Raw genomic sequence first — 20,254 nt, forward strand, 5'->3', positions numbered from 1 at the left:
TACATCTATGTGTTCCCTTTTATCTGGCCTGTTTATTTTCTCCTCAGAAATTCAGCAAGTATTCTGATATTACCTCCTTAATAAGGGGCCAGCATTTTCACAATGATCAGTACAGGCCAGAAAGTGCTGCCCTATATTTTTGCGTTTTCCATAATATTTGGTAAAAATCTTAAAGGTAAGTGTGAAGAAACTTCTTTACATGAACATTCATAAAGATCAGGAACACACTATGGGAGATTGATGAATCTAGGTTTTAAAAGACCATTAGAAGTATACTTGAAGAGAATCACTTCAGCAAGTCATAGAGAAATAGCTGGCTTATGCAAATTGATTGAACAGCTCTTTCAAGGTGTTAGAAAAACAGGACGGTCCAAGTGCCCCCTTTCTGTTCTGTATGATATTCCATAATGGAGTCATGCTTTTTTTAGATACAGTTTAATTCAGTGCCATTTCTCTTTCTGGAATTGTCACCTTGAAGAAATTCTGCTTCTCTCCAACAATTCTGAAGAAATGTTACCATCCTGAAGCACTCCACAGAGTGGCTCAACCTTTGCAGTATTTTATATTTTTATTTCTGTGTGAATCCATCTTCAAAATACCCAAATAGAAAATTGAATGACAGGTACTGTATCTCTGGTGAAACATAGGAACTGTCAGAAACTTCAGAACTGGGCTTGAAGGCATGGCAGAAAGAAAGGAAGAAGACCTGAGTGCTCTTTAATCAGTCTCCAGATGCAGTAATGATGGATAAGATTTTCTGGTGATGTGCAAGGGCATGAGAAGGCAGCAAATCATGCGTTTTACATTAAGTGCAAAATTGATAGATGTAAACGATCTGAGCTCACCTACTGCCGTTTACAGTTCCTGGCTCTAACCCATACTCTGAACCAGTGAGAAGCTGACACTTACAATTCTGCATAAGAAACAGAAGAATAATATTTCTTCTCTATAATGCAAGGTCCTCAGATCTATCTATCTCATTATTTTGAGGATTCACACAAAATCACTGAACCATCTCTAAGGCCTCCTGTATCTTTCTATCTTTTAAACATCCTCTGAACAAAGATGAAGCACAGTGTCACAACACATATTTGCACATTTGAAAAACATCACTGCTTGAAATAAATATATGTGAGGAAGAATTTAGGGGAAAAGCAAGCATCATATTTCAAAGAAAAAATCAGAAGTCAGTGCAGGAATTGTTATCCTGGTAGCATCGTAGTTATGTTACTGGTCTGGTACCGAGAGCTCTGGTGTGTTCACTGGGAACTAAATCCCAGCATCATTCAAGTAATTGTATAAAATCTAAAAGATAATCTTAGTGATTGTGTTTATTAAACTACTTGATTATAAAAGTTATATGCATTAGTAACATCCTTTCAGGAAGCAAGTCTGCCATCTTTAACTGGTTTGCCCTGTTTGTGACTCTCAGCAAGCCTCTCAGTTGAAGGAATAATGAGGGATGACAATAAATATTGATTTACCAACACATCTACTGTATATACCTGAATGAACAAAATATTCTTACTGATGAACAGAATAATGCAGAGCTGCATAAATAAAAAAAAATAAAACATTATTTCCAGCTGCATGTAGCTTTGAGAATTGATGCTATGCATTGTTCAATTCAGCCTGATTTTCTTATTTAATCCCTGTTAACTATCCATGACAGTAAGTGGATATCATAAATACTTTACAATGTCTACCTAGTTTTTATAAGAAAATGGATAGCCATTTAAAGTAATGATTTTTACGCATCATACAACCGTCAAAGATTAATGGTGGTCATTCTGTACAGCTGTTCATTCTACTAGAAGCCGCTTTTAGAACAGGAGCTGACATTTCAAAGCCTGGCAACAGCAGCTGCTGGTTGTCACTGTAGGATTAATATAAGCAGAGAGGGAGCACTGTTCTTAAACGGGCAATGTCATCTTGTTCATTCTCACTGATCGTATGATAGTTATTTCGTCTGATCAGCCTCCTGTGTGAAATTTCATCACAATGCAAAGCTCCAGATCCGTCACTAAAACTTGTACCCCACCCTATGGGAGATGAGAACGAGACAGAGCAGATTTAACACAGAAGGCTGTAATTAGACTGTTTTGGCAATGTTCTTCCTAGGCCTAATCTCCCTGGATGCTAAGGATAAAAGTACTTTTGAGAATTCCATGACTGCAAACTCGAGGAAATTATTTCATCTAAATGTTCCCATTCACACAATAATTGCTTTATTTTATTTAATTAAGTGTCATTATCATTTTTCTATAAGTTAAAAAAAATCATTTTATTTCAATTTCTTTATTCCTATCATTTTGTTTTTAATAAAGAAATATTGCCTTCACCTGTGTGAAGATACTTCCAATGTGTGGTCAGTAGGGAAGTTGAAATTTCCTCATCATTCCCCCGGCCTCTCCCCGCACTGTCTGATACCCCCTATCCAGTGACCACGAAGGACTGACAATATACACTCCTGTACCGAATAACATGGCCATAGAGTGGTTGTTCGCCATCTCTGCTACTGTAGCCCATCCACTTCAAGGTTCGACATATTGTACAATCAGAGCTGCTCTTCTGCACACCACTGTTGTAAAACATGGTTATTTCAGTTACTGTCACCTTCCTGTCAATTTGAACTAGTCTGGCCATTCCCCTCTGATCTCTCATTGACAAGCATTTTTGCTCACAGAACTGCCGCTCACTGGATTTTTTATTTCTCTCTCCATTCTCTGTAAACTCTAGAGACTGTTGTGTGTGAAAATCCCAGAAGATCAGCAGTTTCTGAAATGCTCACACTTTACATCTGGGACCAACAATCATTCCCCATTCTGATGTTTGGCCTGAACAACAATTGAACCTCTTGACCACATCTGCATGCTTTTATGCATTGAGTTGCTGCCTCATTATTGGTTTATTAGATATTTGCATTAACAAGCAGGTGTGTAGGTGTACCTAATAAAGGTGTACCACTGAATATATTTCCCAATCGAGATGGTGTGGCTCAGTGGGCACCTGCAGATGGTGGGGATCCTATGCACCTGCTGTCCTGCCTTTCTTATTGGCAAAGGTTATGAATTCAGGAAGTGATGTTGTAGTAACCTAGGTGAGGATGTGGGCGTCGCTGGGAAGGGCAGCATTTAATAAACATTCCTATTTGCATTAAACTGAGGAAGCAGTTAAGAGTCAATCCACCTTCCATATTTCCATTCTACAGTGAAGGACGCCATTTGGCCTATCAGATCTATGCTTGCTCACAGAACAATCCCTTTTCCCATTACTTTTCCATGTAACCTATATTCCCCACATTCCCAGCAATTCTAAAGTCCATCTACACCGGAGTCAATATAGAGCAGGAAGTTAACCTACAAACCCAAACATCTTTGGGATGTGGGAAGAAATTGGAGCATGGAGAGAACTCGTAAACTTTGTAGGCTCAGCAGCAGAGATCAGTATTATATCTAGGGCACCAGCAACTTCTTGGAGAGTTTGGGTACAAAAAGGTAATTGTAAAACATTTCCTTCCTGAAGGATATTTATGACATTTCAGCACTTTGATAGTTACCATACTTAGACCAGTTTCAACTCTAGCTTTATTTGATTCCTTGAATCTAATTTCACTTGGATTTGAACTCACCCGGGAACAACAGTACAGAACTCTGGCTGCTAATTCAGGAACTCAACCATGATACCAGAGGTTGAGTTACTGGATTATTGTCAGTAGATGGTGCTGACAATAGATTGTCAGTAGATTGCAGCCACAATCACCAGTGCCGGAGGCAATGAGTGGTTCAGTGGGAATTGGCAGGCTGAATTATGAGGAAAGGTTGGACAGGCTAGTCCTGTATCTGCTGAAGAGTAACAGGTGACTTGCAGGAAATACAAGATCCTGAAGGGACTTGTCAGTGTGGATATGGAGAGATAGTTTCTTCTTGTGAAGAATCTGGAAGGAGGGGTCACTATTTTCAAACTAGGGGTCTCCTATTTAAGTTACAGATGAGTCAAAGTTTCTTTATCTTAGTGTATCAATTGCCTTTGGAATTCTCTTTATCAAATGACAATGGAAGCAGAGATTTTCAATAATTTCAAGCCAAAAGGAGTAAAATCTTCACAAGCAAGGATATTACTGATGGTAGGTGGGAATACTAAGTTGAGATCACAGTCAGATCAGAAACAATCTTATTCGGTCGTGGATCATACTTAGTGAATAATTCTTGCTCCTAATCAAAGTTCAAAGTTCAAAGTACATGTAGTATCAAAGTACTTATACATTATACAACTTTGAGATTCAACTCCTAACAGGCAGCCTAATTCATATGTTCTTATGTTTGTCTAACTTTCCATTCCACTGCTGGACTCTGAACTGCTTCATGGATGGGTAAAGTCATCTGTGGGTTTCATGCAGGAGCTAGAGGCTAAATCATCCTGTTGATATTTATTCCCATTCACAAACTCCATTCCTGAGCCATCTCCATCCCTCTTCCTGATGGAGCTTAAAGGATTACTTGCAAAATGAGAATATTAAAATGCTAAAAACTTAAATTAAAACAAATGCTAGAAGTACTTAGCAGGTCAGGCAACAATCATGGATATTGAAATGGGGTTAATGCTGAAGACAAATAAATTTTCATTACAGGAGTGTTTGCAAATTTCATTTCATATCTTACTTAGAGACAACTTTCCAACTTTATATATGTGCTATGAATAAGATCATCAATTTCTGCCATATCTCCTGACTCCAATGCTGACTCAGCTCATTTCCTGCCAAGACCCCATGCACATCACTTTTAACTCTAAACTTGTTCTTAAAAAGTGCACCTGACTTGCTTATCTTTCATCTGGCACAAACTAGAACCAAGGTCAATTCACCAACGATATTCGGCAATATTATGAATGGCCAAAAATCTACTGGAGCTCTCTGAGCACATAAGGATGAACAATAAGTGTAAGCTTTTCTGCAGGTGTAACACACACAATATGCTGGACGAACTCAGCAGGTCAGACAGCATTTACATAAAGAAATAAAGATTTGATGATTCAGACTGAGATCCAGATGAAGGCCCTTGGTCCAAAATGTCAAACCAATAGATGCAGTGTATTTGGAGTCTCAGAATGCTAATGATAAGGTAGGGTGGTGGGGTGTCTCTACCAAAGGAGGTGTAAGGCACTCCTTCTCTCTGTTAGCCTGCAGGTCACCCTTGGGCAAAGTGTAGCACCTACCTTGGGCCTCGATCAGTCACATGCAGCCATGGGAGCAGATGGTGGGTGGTCATATGAACAGTTGGTGCATATCACAAGTTATATGACCACTGATGCCAGGCAGACAATCTCTGAAGAGTATTGACAAGAGTATTATAAAGACACTGTCCAGAGGAAGGTAATGGCAAACCACTTCCACAAAAAATTTGCCAAGAACAATCATGGTCATGGTCAAGATCATGATTGCCAGTGTCATATGGCACGGGCCATAATGACGATGATGATGATAAGATCCTACCGCACATTGGTCAATGAGAATGGAGCATGTGGAGTTGTGGGTTATACACTGACCCGGATGAAAATCACCAATGGAGAGAAAGCAAAGTGGAACAATTCTCGGTATGGCAGTCTGCAACTTCTGGGGTCCTGCACGAATGATACTTAGTGTCCAGCTATTCACAATCTATATCAACAGTTTGGATCATTTCAGAATTTGCTGACAACGCCCTAACAGTGTACAGGGAGTTGTGGACTCAGCCCATTACCTCACAGGCACATCCCTTCCCACCATCAGTAGTGTCTACAAGAGGTGCTGCATCAGGAAGACAACATAGATTGTCAGAGATCCTCAACATCCAGGCAATACCACCTTCTCACAGCTACCATTGCACAGGAGATACTGAAGCCTCAAGTCCCACACCACCAGGTTCAAGAACAGCTACTTCCCTTTAACCATTTGTCTTTAAACTAAAAAATCACTAACTCAGTATAGCAACACTGTCACCACTTTAGACTAAAATAGACCTTTTTTGTTCTCATTTGTGTTCTTTCTTGTATAATTTTGTATAACTGATAATTTAGTTAATTTTTTATTGAGAATGTAGTTTATCTGACACCGTCTGCGTCTGACATTTTTAATTGCACCAGTGCATACATGTGCTTCTGTATAAGACAATACACTGGACTCCAACTTTGTCTTTGGATTGTGTGAAGGGAGGTGTTTGTAAATGAATCTCATAGTGATTATATGAGCAGAGTGAATGGACAAGAATATGACAGATGCAATATGACTTATAAAATATTGAACTGATATCTACTTTAATGCACAAAACAGAAGAGAATACTTTTTAAAAGTTGGCAGAGCAGGAAAGGTTGGTGTTGAAGAGGGTATGGGTATGATACATGAGTCATTAAAGCCACATGCAGGTAAAGCAAGCAATTAGGAAGTCAAACAATATTGTTAGCCTTTATTACAGAAGGATTTGATTACAGGAGTTTAACTGCAATCTGTGGGGACCTACTGAGATGACACTCGAAGTTTTGGCCTGCTGGCCTAAAGTAGGTGTGCAGCAAAGATTCTGTTTCCAAGGATGGCATGTTTGCCACAGGTTTGAAAATTGAGCATAGATCTAGACTCTATAGAGCACGAGTTTAGTACAATGAGAGAAGACGTCATTGAAAATTAGAAATTCTCACAGACTTCAACACACTGGACATAGAGATGATGCTCTCCTTGGCTGCGAAGTCTAGGACTAGGTGTTATAGTCAAACCAGAAGACCAATTGGGACTGACATGAAGAAAAAAAACCCTCACTGAAACTTTGGACTTCTCTAACTTGAAGGGTTACCTAAGTATTCAGTTCAATAGACTCTGGAGATGTAGGGAACCAAGAGAAACGAAAGAGTGGAGGCAAAAGGCAGACTAGTCCCAAAGGATCAAATAGCCTACTCCACTTCTATTTACCGTATGTTCTTAACCAAGCAAAAGCAAACTAAACTATTCAAATTTGTGTTATTAAACCTATATTTCCTTGCTACCCTAAATTAGAAAAAATATTCAAAAGATTAGAGACCATGGGATCCAAGGAAAGTTGGCAAATTGAATCCAGAGTTGTTTGGTAATAGGAGGTGGAAGATGGAGGACTGTGGACTCTGTGACCAGTGATCCACAGGGATCTGTGCTGAGACCTTTGATGCTTACAGTGTGCATTAAATTTTGTATAAATCTCTTCCATTCACTTGTACAGTTTGAGCACCTGCAAAGTTGCATTAACAATTTAAAAAGCTTCACTGATTTCAGTTTCTTAACACGTTGCGTCAGAAGGGATAGGATGAAGAGCACACATTAAGAATACATTTATGGTACTGTCAAGTCAGCAGATTTTATTTTATATATATATATGCTATTTTGCATTTCTATTTTAAAGCCACCTAACAGAAGGAAACTGTCAAACTCACCCAAAATTTCACTGTTTTTAGATCCCAACCATATGAGAATTGTTGAGCTTTCCGAATCCTCTCAGAATAAGACATCTCATTCGAAAACTCTGACAGTATATAGGAAGGAGGTGCTGGAATCTGTCTGCAGTCTCCCCACTGTAAAAAAAAAGTGGAGAATCTCAGAGTGAAGATCAAAGGAATCCCCAGTTCCGGCAAAAAGAATCCCAGAATGATGTACAGGGTCAGACAGCAGCACTTTGCACTGACTCTCCGAGCTTCAGCATAAGTTTCTCATTCTTTAATAACCTATCACAGATCCCTCACAAACAAGAGAAGACCTACAGATGCTAGAAATCCGAGCAACACACACAAAATGCTGGAGGAACTCTGCAGGCCAGGCAGCATCTATGGAGAAAAGTACAGTCAATGTTTCGGGCCGAAACCCTTTGGCAGATCCCTCACACTAATTTAATTCTATTTTCCATGTCTGGAGAAGACGGTGCCAGTGAAAAATGCGACTAAGGGCAACATCCTTCAGATGATCACGAAAATACTGTCTCTATGATTTTTCTTTCTAATGTGCTTCTGCTACTGTTGGAGATTGTGATCTACAGTTTGGTGGCGTGCTTTCAGGCCAATTGAGCAATCTGGCTCTTTGCTGTCTCTGGCGAGGTTCTGTGAGGTTCCCCGGAGGCCAAGAAGCCTAGAGACAGGGAACAAGCCCACGATCAACTTCATTTCTCACCAATTAAAGCGTCAAGGAAGATTGAAATCATTGAGGCAGGAGCGGAAGGCAAGCGGGATGTTCAGTGCTCTCTACCAGCCTCTCAGTCACAGCTGCCAGAGGAAGGTGTCTGTGTGTGACAGGCGCTCTCCAGCCTTTGTCCGCTGCTCCTGGGGGAAGGTCCCTGTATTCTAATGTTCTCCCTCTCCCCCTCACTGGTGGATGGTGCTGGAGTCCTGGACCTTGGGAGCAGTTTTTTCGATGCAGTATGTGGATTGGACACTGTGGTTCACATTATGATGTGTTTCTGGTTTCTCTCTGTTTTTTGTTGTTATTTTGTGCAATTTTGATCAGAGCAGACCAACTCTGTGGCCTGGGGTTAACAGGTGATACGGAGCTGAACTAGTCGCATGATTTGAAGCCTGGTGTTTTTTTTATTGTGTTTTTGCTCTTTTTTTGTGTTGTTTAAGAGATTTGGGTTTTTTTCTTGTGCATTGTGGGTTTGAGTGGGTTCCATGGTTTTTCTTTTTTTGTTTCGTGTCTGTGGGAAGACAAACCTCAGGGTTGTATACAGCATTTTTGAATCTTTGAGAATTTTCTGTAGGTATCCCAATAGGATAAGTAGCTTCTCACACATCCAGAATTCCACTCGATGCTTCAGAAAGCGCTGCATTTCACACTGGCAAATTGTAATTGATATTCTTCAAACTTTATTGGTGAGGGCTCAGAGTAGTTGCAGCTGAATGTAGAGCCATTGTGACCTCTCACAGTCAGTTCCTTGATGATGGGTTTTAAATGAATCCAGTGGCTCCCCTCTGCAGGCCAGTACATTGTCAGTAGTTACCTTTCAGAGAAAGGCAAATGTCACTGAATGAAGCATGAGCTGCATGTTGTCCATCGCAACAGTTCCAAGCTGAAGGTCAGCTTACCTGATAGGACTTTGAGCTTTTGAGGGGTAAAGTTCACTTCATTTCTCCAAAGCAAAATGTCAGTAAATTCAAACTCAGGATTACTGACAATGGTTCCAGGGTCTTCCTAGTCACTTTGTTGAAGAAAAGCAACCCAATGTCAACTCTGTAGGCTTGTCACGTATACCAAAGATCTCCCCAGCCACCAAGATAGAAAAAAATTGTTTTTATCTCAATGGTGGCAAATCTTTGCAATTCTCAACACAGGGGGCTGAAAAGGCATCAATGCTCAGTATCGTTAAGGCAGTGACTGACATGTTTTTAGACATTAAGGGAATCAGGGATATGGGGTTAGAACAAGAAATGACTCTGAGGGTGATCAACTACATTCTTGTTGAAAGGCAGACTGGATGACGAATTCCCTCTTCTATTTCTTCTATTGTCATGATGGAATCAGGAGTACTTCTCCAAAGTAAATGGTAGGATAGGATGTTTACTTGGAAACGTCAGAGATAAGGTACACCATAAGAGACTGATAACATCCTGCAGTGGAAACTGCTGGGTTCATGAAGAATACAAACAGGACTCTCACTGCTGCATTGCTTCACAAGAGTTGAACTGCATCCTCTGAGTAGTGGTCAATGGCACCCTTAGTCACCAGCTTGTCAATTGGGAGGACTCACCTAATCCTAAGGGAGTCATAAATAGTTCAATTGTACACCACAGAAATAGGCCTTTCATCCCGACTCCTTCATGCCGTCTAAATTACCTACGTGAACTGTAAACCCTTTTTGCCTCCATTTGCCCCATGGCCTCAAAACCTGTTCCACCCATGTACCTGTTGAAATGGCATTTGTAATTGTACCTGCCTCTGCCATCTCCTCTGGCCGTTCATTCCAAACAACACTCTCTGTGAATAACTTACCCCTCAGATTCCCATTATATTTTCCCCTCTCACTTTAAACCCATGTCCTCTAGTATTATGCTGGGAAAACACTGTGGTCATTCCCCTCTCATTTTAAATACCTCTCCAGTCTCACCCCTCAACCTCCCATGCTCCACGGAGAAAAATTCCAGACAACTTAGTCTCTTCTTAGAACTCAAGTCCTTCAGTTCCATTTACATCCTTCTGAACCTTGTCTGCAGCCTTTATTGCTTAATAATATCCTTCCTATACTTAAGGTGAAATGAACTGCACACAGTAATTCAAGTGAGATCAGATCATATTCAGATTAGTTACAGCGATGAGTGCAAAACAACAGACTGTGTGAAGTGTAATAGTGCAAACTGAAGTAGCACAAAAACAGTTGCTAAAGTGACAATAATGGCAAAGGCAGGAGTAAGGATCTAGGAATGAGGCAGCACCAGTGGTAAGGAGGTGACTGGTTCAGGAGTCAGAGAGTAGAGAAGGAAAATCTATTCTTGAACCTGGTCATTCAGGCTTTCAGACTTCTGTATCTTCTCCCAGGAGGTAGAAAAAAAAGAAAAGTGAACGGCCGGTTTGTCAGGAAATCTTGGCAATACCGTTAGCCTTCCTGATGCAACACACTTTGAAGATGGACTAGATGGAAGGAAGTAATGAGTCTGTGATGAACAGGCTTTATCATTCTGCCAGAGCAGAGCAGTTGCCGTAGCAGAGTGAGACACAACCCGTCAGGATAGTTTGTATAACACAACGTATCCATGCCCTGACAAATGTCTTAAAAACATTGTAATTTTACCTGTGTCCATCACTTCATCTGGAGGCTCATTCCAAACAATCTACCAACCTCTGTATGAAAAATGTGTTCCTTTTGTCTCTCACTTTAAATCTCTGCCCTCTAGTTTCAGGCTCCCCTGTGCGGGGGAGAAGACTGTCACCACTCACCTTATTCGTGCCTCTCATAATTTTGTAAACATCTATAAGATCACCACTCAGCCTCCTACATTCCAGTGAAAGAAATCTCAGCCTGTAAAGTCTCTCCTTACAAGTCAAACCCTCCCATGTGAAGTTCAAGAGAACCCTCTTGGACGTGCCAAATCTTCTGAGGATATGCACAAGCTGAGGTATTTTGTTGATCACCACGTTACTGTGTAGGGACCAGGTGAGTTTGCTGGTTACGTTGATGCAAAGGAACATGAGGCCATCAACCAGCAGCTCAGATGATGAGGAAACGGTTGTGCCCCTCCCCCGACTGTGACACTTCTGAGGTTTGGTTATACTCAGCTGTTCTAGGAGCAGTTGTTGTAGTAAAGATCAACAACCCTGATAATTCTTTGGAAGAAGCAATGATTGACAGTAGACCTTCAGTGCTAGAATCTTTGTGGTCTTACCAGCAACTTGTAGAGCAGTAATATCCCAGTTCTGATACTCAATGCATTAACCAATGAAGGCAAGTATACCAAATGCTTTCTTCACCACATTGTGTAACTGTGTCAGCATTTTTGTGAATGATGGTCTACCACTATCCAGGACCCTGTCATTTACTGTGCAAGTTTAAATGATCAATTGCAACACCTTGCACTTGCCAAGTTAAGTTCCATTTGCTGTTCCTTGGGCCACTCTCCCAGTTGATTTAGATCCTACTGTCCACGACACCACCAATTATGGTGCCATCTGCAAACTTTCTAACCACACCAGTGACATTCTCATCCAAATCATTAATATAGATGACAAACAACCATCCCTGTGGCATCGGCATCATTGTCTGAACCCTTAGTGCCTAGGTGGCTCATGGTGCCTCCACAAGGGTCTTCCATTTCTGCCGGTCTTTTGCTCTGCTGCTCGCCGTTACCCAGTTCATGCCTACTTCTTTCAGTTCTGCTTCCACAGATCTTTGCCACGTCATTTTGGACCTGCCCCTACTTTGCCTTCCCTGTGGGGTCCACCTTAGTGATCATTCTCAGTACACGGCCCAGCCATCTCCATCGTCTTCTTTTCACACAAACTGAGATTGATTCTATATTTCAAGATGTAAGCAAGTCTTGGTTTCTGATTTTCTCAGACCAGATCTTCTTGACACGTAACATTCCAGCATCCAATATGGATAGTTTCTTTGGGTGAAAGAAGATTAGTTCTCAGTCCGGAGATGTCCTGGTGGCTTTGATCTCCGTCCATCATAATTTCTGTTCCCAGTTCTGCATCACTCCTCTCACCGGCAGCAATAAACTTCCTTGTTTCAGTTTCTGTAACGGTAAAGATTTTACAGGGTAGGGTTGCTGGCCCTGTGCCCAACCCCCAACCTGGAGGACGAGGTGCTGTATTCGTCTGGCCCTTCACCTGGAACCTGCCCAGCAAGGTTGACCCTACCAGGGACTGAAGTCCCAGCTGGTATAACTCCCAGGATCATTAAGGCACACAAACATCCCCACCACGATAAGGAACAGTACATGGGGAAGATCCCTGTGGCATACTACTGGTCAAGTGCCTCCAATCTGAAAACAACCCTACACTACCTCCTTCTGAATCCTTTCACTAAGCTGATTTTCCATTGGCAGGCTTACCCTGGACGCCATGTGATCTAGCCTTGCTAAAATCCTTGTAGACAACATCTACCACCTTATCTTCTTCAACAATCCTCTCGGTCACCTCTTGTGAGAGCTCTGTTAAATTCATGAGACACAAGTTCTCATGCACAAAGCGGTACTATCTCTAATCAGCCCTCGCCTTTTCAAATGCAGGTATATCCTGTCCTGCAGAATTCCCTCTAGTAAACTTTCCTACCACTGATGTTAAGCTCACTGAGATATATTCATTTAAGACGTTGCTCATCTCCTATGGCTCCACACATAGGCAACCACATTGATCCTTTAGGTGCCTTATTCTCTCGCAGGCTATCAATTTGACGAGTTAATTTGTAGAATCTCTCAGGATTATTTGTTACCTTATCTGCCAGAGCTCTCATGTCCTCTTTTTGCCCTCTTGATTTCCCTCATAAGTGCACCACCATGTCACCTATATTCCTCAAGGGAATGGCATATTCCCAGCTGCCTGTACCTGACATATAACACACACAAAACGCTGGTGGAACACAGCAGGCCAGGCAGCATCTATAAGAGAAGCACTGTCGACGTTTCAGGCCGAGACCCTTAGTCCTGATGAAGGGTCTTGGCCCGAAACGTCAACAGCGCTTCTCCCTATAGATGCTGCCTGGCCTGCTGTGTTCCACCAGCATTTTGTGTGTGTTGTTTGAATTTCCAGCATCTGCAGATTTCCTTGTGTTGTACCTGACATATACCTGCTTTTTCCTGAAGAAATCCTGCCAGCCATGCCCTTCACTCTAAGAGGAACACCTCTCCCTATCTTACTTTTAAAAGACTCTCATTTCGAACTCGCTCACAGAGTTATACAACATGGAGACAAGCCCTTCGGCCCAACCGGTCTATGCAGACCAAAGTGCCTCATCAGAGCTAGTCCCACTTGTCAGCATTTGCCCAAAATTTTCTAAACCTTTCCCATCCATGTACCTGACCAACTGTCTTTTAAAAGTAGCTCAAGTACCTGCCTTAAACAAACAAGAGAAAATCTGTAGGTGCTGGAAATCCAAGTAACACACACAAAATGCTGGAGGAATTCAGCAGGCCTGGCAGCATCTATGGAAAAGCAGTACAATGTTTCAGGCCAAGGACTCAGCTGTACTTTTTTCCATAGATGCTGCCTGGCTTGCTGAGTTCCTCCAGCATTTTGTACATGTTGCTTAAAGAACCTGCCTTAACCACTATTTCTGGCAGCTCATTCCACACACTTTTTTGTGTAGAAAAGTTGCCACTCAAGTTCCTATGAAATCTTTCCCCTATCACCTTAAACTTATGCCCTCCAATTCTTGATTCAGCAATTCTATATAAAAGATGAGCGTAATCACTCTGTCTATACCTGCTCATGGTTTTGTACACCCCTTAATCTCCTACACTCCAAGGAATAAAGTCCTAGCCTATCAAACCTCTCCCTATATCTCAAATCCTGGTAACATCTTTGTATATCTTTTCTGCTTTCTTTCCAGTTTAATACTATCTTTCTTGTATCAGGGGAAAAAAACTGAATGCAATATGCCAAAGTGTGGTCTCAAAGTGCTTATCCAACCACACCTTCAGCTCCCAACCTTTATTCTCAATGCCCTGATTGATGAAAGTCAACATGTCAAAGTTTTCTTCACCATCCTGCCTACCTGTGATTCCATTTTGGCTTGAAATGTTGACTGTTTATTAATTTCCATAGATACTATAACCATATAACAATTACAGCACGGAAACAGGCCATCTTGGCCCTTCTAGTCTGTGCAGAATGCTCACTCTCGCCTAGTCCCACCAACCTGCACTCAGCCCATAACCCTCCATTCCTTTCCTGTCCATATACTTATCCAATTTTACTTTAAATGACAATATCGAACCTGCCTCTACCACTTCTACTGGAAGCTCGTTTCACACAGCTACCACTCTCTGAGTAACGAAATTCCCCCTCATGTTACCCCTAAACTTTTGCCCCCTCTCAACTCATGTCCTCTTGTTTGAATCTCCCCTACTCTCAATGGAAAAAGCCTATCCATGTCAACTCTATCTATCCCCCTCATAATTTTAAATACCTCTATCAAGTCCCCCCTCAACCTTCTACGCTCCAAAGAATAAAGACCTAACTTGTTCAGCCTTTCCCTGTAACTTAGGTGCTGAAACCCAGGTAACATTCTGGTAAATCTCTTCTGTACTGTCTCTGCTTTGTTGACATCTTTCCTATAATTCGGTGACCAGAACTGTGCACGATACTCCAAATTTGGCCTTACCAATGCTTTGTACAATTTTAACATTACATCCCAACTCCTATACTCAATGCTCTGATTTACAAAGGCCAGCATACCAAAAGCTTTCTTCACCACCCTATCCACATGAGATTCCACCTTCAGGGAACTATGCACCATTATTCCTAGATCACTCTGTTCTACTGCATTCTTCAATGCCCTACCATTTACCATCTATGTCCTATTTTGATTATTCCTACCAAAATGTAGCACCTCATACTTAGCAGCATTAAACTCCATCTGCCATCTTTCAGCCCACTCTTCTAACTGGCCTAAATCTCTCTGCAAGCTTTGAAAACCTACTTAATTACCCACAATGCCACCTATCTTTGTATCATCTGCATGCTTACTAATCCAATTTACCACCCCATTGTCCAGATCATTAACGTATATAACAAACAACATTGGACCCAGTACAGATTCCTGAGGCACACCACTAGTCACTGGCCTCCAACCTGACAAACAGTTATCCACCACTACTCTCTGGCATCTCCCATCCACCCACTGTTGAATCCATTTTACTACTTCAATATTAACACCTAAAGATTGAACTTTCCTAATTAACCTTCCATGCAGAACCTTGTCAAAGGCCTTACTGAAGTCCATATAGACAACATCCACTGCTTTACCCTCTTCAACTTTCCTAGTAACCACTTCAAAAAATTCAATATGATTCGTCAAACATGACCTTCCACGCACAAATCCATGTTCCTAATCAGACCCTGTTTGTCCAGATAATTATATATACCATCTCTAAGAATACTTTCCATTAATTTACCCACCACTGACGTCAAACTGACAGGCCTATAATTGCTAGGTTTACTCTTAGAACCCTTTTTAAACAATGGAACAACATGAACAATACGCCAATCTTCCGGCACCAACCCTGTTTCTAATGACATTTGAAATATTTCTGTCAGAGCCCCTGCTATTTCTACACTAACCTCCCTCAAGGTCCTAGGGAATATCCTGTCAGGACCCAGAGATTTATCCACTTTTATATTCCTTAAAAGCGCCAGTACTTCCTCCTCTTTAATCGTCATAATTTCCATAATTTCCCTAATTGTTTCCTTTACCTTACACAATTCAATATCCTTCTCCTTAGTGAATACTGAAGAAAAGAAATAGTTCAAAATCTCCCCCATCTCTCTTGGCTCCACCCATAGCTGTCCAAACTGCCTGACCTGCTGAGTTCTTCCAGTATTTTGTGTGTGTTGCTCTGGATTTCTAGCATCTGCAGACTTTCTTGTGCATGTGACTTGTACTCCAAGGTACCTCTGTTTTGCAACACTTCCCAGGTCCCTACAGTTCACAGAGAAAGTCCGACCTGGATTTTCCAAAATGCAACACCTTGCACTTATCCAAATTAAACTCCATTTGCCACTTGTCGATTACTGAGGTGATCAAAATTTCTCTGCAAACTTCTTCACATTGTCCACTATACCACCTACCATCTGCAAACTTATCAACCATGCCTTGTACATTCTAATCCGCATCATTGATGTAGATGACAAACACCAAACCTGGAGGCATACCACAATCATGGGCTTCAGATCCAAGAAGCAACCTTCACTATCACCCCCCCAACTGCTTTCTACTATAAAGTTGTCCAATCAGCCAGCTCTGCCTGGATTCGATACAATATAACCTCCCAAAGCAGCTGACCATGTGGAACCTTATCAAAGGCCTTACTGAAGTCCATATAAACCACATCTAACACCTTGTGCTCAATTACTTTATTGGTCATGCCATAAAAAAACTCAAGCTACTTTGTATTAGGTTTGTTCTTTAACAAAGGCAAACTTGCATGGATAATAATACTAGAACTATTTTCTCCACCGATATCCAGAATGGCTTCAGCTTGACCACATTTTACTCTGGACACTTCAGCTCACCAAGCACATGTGTGTCCTGTTCACCAATGTCACTTCAGGTTCTGGGTGAACTGCCCACATTGTACACTGGGAACTGAAGTTCTTTATTACGTGTGGACATAATAACACACTTTGTACGACGTGATCTCTCATGCACAAAGCCATGCTGCCTAACCCTATTTAACCTGTATTTCCAGATACATGTATATCTTATGTCTCTTTTCCAATAACCTACCAACCATTGATGTCACTAATCCATAATTCCCAGGCTTTTCTTGCTACCCTTCTTAAATAAAGGCACAACATTTGCTACGCTCCAGTCTACTGGCACCTCACCCGTGGCTAATGATGATGCAAGTATTTCAGCCAGGACTCCTGCAGTTTCTTTGCTAGCCTCCCACAGTGTTCTTGGATATATCTGGTCAGGCCATGGAGATTGATCTGCCTTTATAACAATACTGAAACAGGGAAAGCATTATAGGGTGAAGGACCTATGTTTGAGAAGAGAGGTGCAACATTTAGTCAGAAAGAAGAAGGAGGCAATCTTAATGTTTAATTATAAGGTTAGCAGGAAGAGGCTTAAGAAGGGTCTTAAGAGACCGACAAGGGAGCATAAAAAGGTCTTGGCAAGTAGGATTAAGGAAACCCTAAGGCATCCTGTATGTATGTAAAGAACAAGAGGTTTATTAGGACCGTTCAGGGTTAAAGGAGAAAGCATGTGCCTGGAGTTGGAGGAGGTAGAAAAGGTTCTTAATGAATACTTTGCTTCAATATTCACCAGACAGAAGGACCTTGACAAATGAATTCAGCATAGAACAGGCTAATATGCTGGAATATATCAAGGTTAAAAAAGAGGCAGTGCTGGAGCTTTGGAAAAACATTTGGATAGTAACCAGGTTACGATGGAAAGTGGGGGTGGAGATTACTGTGGTGTTGACAATATTTAGGATCCATAGGAACTGCATGGATTTGGAATTGGCTTAGCCACAGAAGGCAGAAAATGGTAGTAAATGGGGAGTACTCTGCCTGGAGATCAGTGTCCAGTGTTCCACAGGGATCTGTTCTGGGGTCTCTGCTCCTTGTGATTTTTATAAATGACTTGGAAGGGTGGGGTTATAAGTCTGTAGATGACAAAAAGGTTGGAGTTGTTTTTGATAGCGTAAGTTGTTGTAGGTTACAACAAAATTTAGACTGGATGCAAGATTGGGCAGAGAAGTGGCAGATGAAGTTCCATCAAAAAAATGAGAAGTGATACACTTTGGAAGATTGAACGTAAAGACAGAACTGCATGGATTCTAGCAGTCATATCAGAATTAAGAAAGTGAATGTGTTCATTCAGGAAACCCTCATGATATAGACTGCGATGAATATAAAGATCAGATATGTTTGAAGAAGGAAAAGGAGAACTGTGACAGATTACAAAGTCAGTATGATAGGGACAGTAAAAAATGCAGTGCAAATCAGAGCATTGACTGAACAAGTGAGAATAGAAAAACAGAAATGCAGTCAAATTGAACTAAATGAAACTCAAGAGACAAACTGGAACAGTATAAAGTAGTATAGCAGGTGTCTTCAGAGGGTTGTCATATCTCTGATACTCCCCCAGGGATACATCCCTTTCACTGCAGTATAATCCAAAGCAACACCTGTATCCAGACAAAAAGGAATTGCACAAAGAACATGACACCGATACCACAGCGACCTCCAGTGGTTCCTGTGATGATGACAGTGATGAGAGAATAGAATTGGCAGCCGTGCCCTAATGAGCTCCAAAAGTCGGGGATCCCACAAAAAAAAGGATAAGTATTTTCTTACCAGTCTGCTGAACATGACAAAATTGATTGATGGTCCAAAGAGGTTCCACACCCTAAAAATAGAGGCTTGAAGTCCTGGGCTGAACTCCTGCATATTAAGAAAATATACAACCTGCACCCATATATGATGGCATCAAAATAATGTCATCTCCTTGTCAAGTTAAACAGTTGATGCAGGCACTGACATGGGAGATGATAAGTAAAATCTATAATGTGGTTGGAATGCTTTTAAGCTTAGGTTGAATTAACAAATCCCAACACCAGCAGACTTGGGAAAAGGTAGTCAGTTGCAAGCAAAGAAATCCTAAGGATGTCCTTTAATATGAGGAATGCTTCAGAACAACGTGGCTGAGCTCAGGAGTTCCAGCATTAAATGAAAACACCATAGAGCAATCTGACAGTGGCTCACTAAAGTCAACGTTTATGGATGCCCAGAAACCAGACTTTGCCAGAATGGTCAGATTAACAAAATCAGATTAGAATGAACCTAACACTGATAGAGCGATACGCACAACACGCTGGAGGAACTCAGCATGTCGGGCAGCAGTCGTGGAAACGGACAGTCAACGTTTCGGGCCGAGACCCTTCGTCAGGACTGAAGAGGGAGTGGGCAGGGGCCCTATAAAGAAGGTGGGGGGAGGGTGGGAAGGAGAAGGCTGGTGGGTGCCAGGTGAAAAGCCAGAAAGAGGAAAGATCAAGGATTGGGGGAGGGGAAGCAGGGAGGGGATAGGCAGGAAAGGTGAATAAAGGAATAAGCACTATGGGTAGTAGAAGAAGGCAGAATCATGAGAGAGGTGAAAGGCAGCTGGAGGAAGAGGCAGAGTGAAACTGGGATGGGGGAAGGGAGGGGGAGGGAATACTAACAGTCACACACAGCACAAAGCACAAATAGCACAAGATGTCTGTAAAATACAGTCACACAGAAAAGTGCCCTGGGATTCTCTTTAATCCTGCCAAGGATATTTTATGGTCCCTTTTAGCCCTCCTGATTCAATGTGAAATTTCTTTCATGCTTCATTTATATTCTTTCAGGATCCTGTCTCGCTTCTTTTTTCCTTTTTTACTAAACTGCTTCTGGTTCTTGACTCCTCTAACAATAGAAACAGCATCTCTTAATCTATCTGTCTGGACTTGTCACAAGTTTGACAACTACTATCAGATCCCTTCTTGACCTCCAAAGAAGAAAAATTGCACCTACCCAATATATCCATGTAACTAAAATTCCTCATACCCGCTCCAAGTCTTTCAAATTTTACCTAAAGTGGGACACTTTGAACTGGTCACCACACTAGAATGTAATGGCTGAACCAGTGTTATACAAATGTGCACCATAACTTCTTTGTTCTTGCAATTTATGACTCTGTTTATAAAATTCAGGTTTCACATGTTTTATAAGCCTGAGTTACCGCTTACACTCAAACCTGCACACCAGTGTAAGAAAATCTCTCTGTTCCTTTGCCCATTTCAGTATTGTGCCTCAGCTTTACATTGACTCTCTGCATTCTCCCAATTCATTTCCCAAAATACTCAGCTTCCTATTCTAGAAGCAATTTCATTATTAAAAAGTCAATGTTGTTCAAATGATAGGGTTTAGCAAAGTCTGGTTTTATTTCTCCATAAAACTTTTCATTGGTAAGAACCACTTAGAATACATTTTTAAGTCAAGGCATTTGTGAATATCTCATTAGATTTTAAGCATATTTGGCCATTTTGAGTAAGTAAATGAGAAATGTATTAATTTGTTAACATTTCC

The 20,254-nt window shown here is 41.3% G+C and overlaps 1 long non-coding RNA gene across 4 annotated transcripts in view; it reads right to left on the bottom strand.

Annotated features, from left to right (window-relative positions):
* LOC140729054 (uncharacterized) overlaps positions 1–20,254 on the bottom strand; it is a 140,927-nt gene that overhangs the window by 117,717 nt on the left and 2,956 nt on the right. For 2 of the 4 annotated variants that reach the window (XR_012099245.1, XR_012099242.1), the window contains exon 1: positions 7,432–8,156. This is a non-coding gene — a long non-coding RNA (uncharacterized lncRNA). The other 2 variants (XR_012099246.1, XR_012099243.1) reach the window with 2 other exon arrangements.

This window comes from Hemitrygon akajei, chromosome 6 (assembly GCF_048418815.1).
Source record: "Hemitrygon akajei chromosome 6, sHemAka1.3, whole genome shotgun sequence".
Taxonomy (NCBI): Eukaryota; Metazoa; Chordata; class Chondrichthyes; order Myliobatiformes; family Dasyatidae; genus Hemitrygon; species Hemitrygon akajei.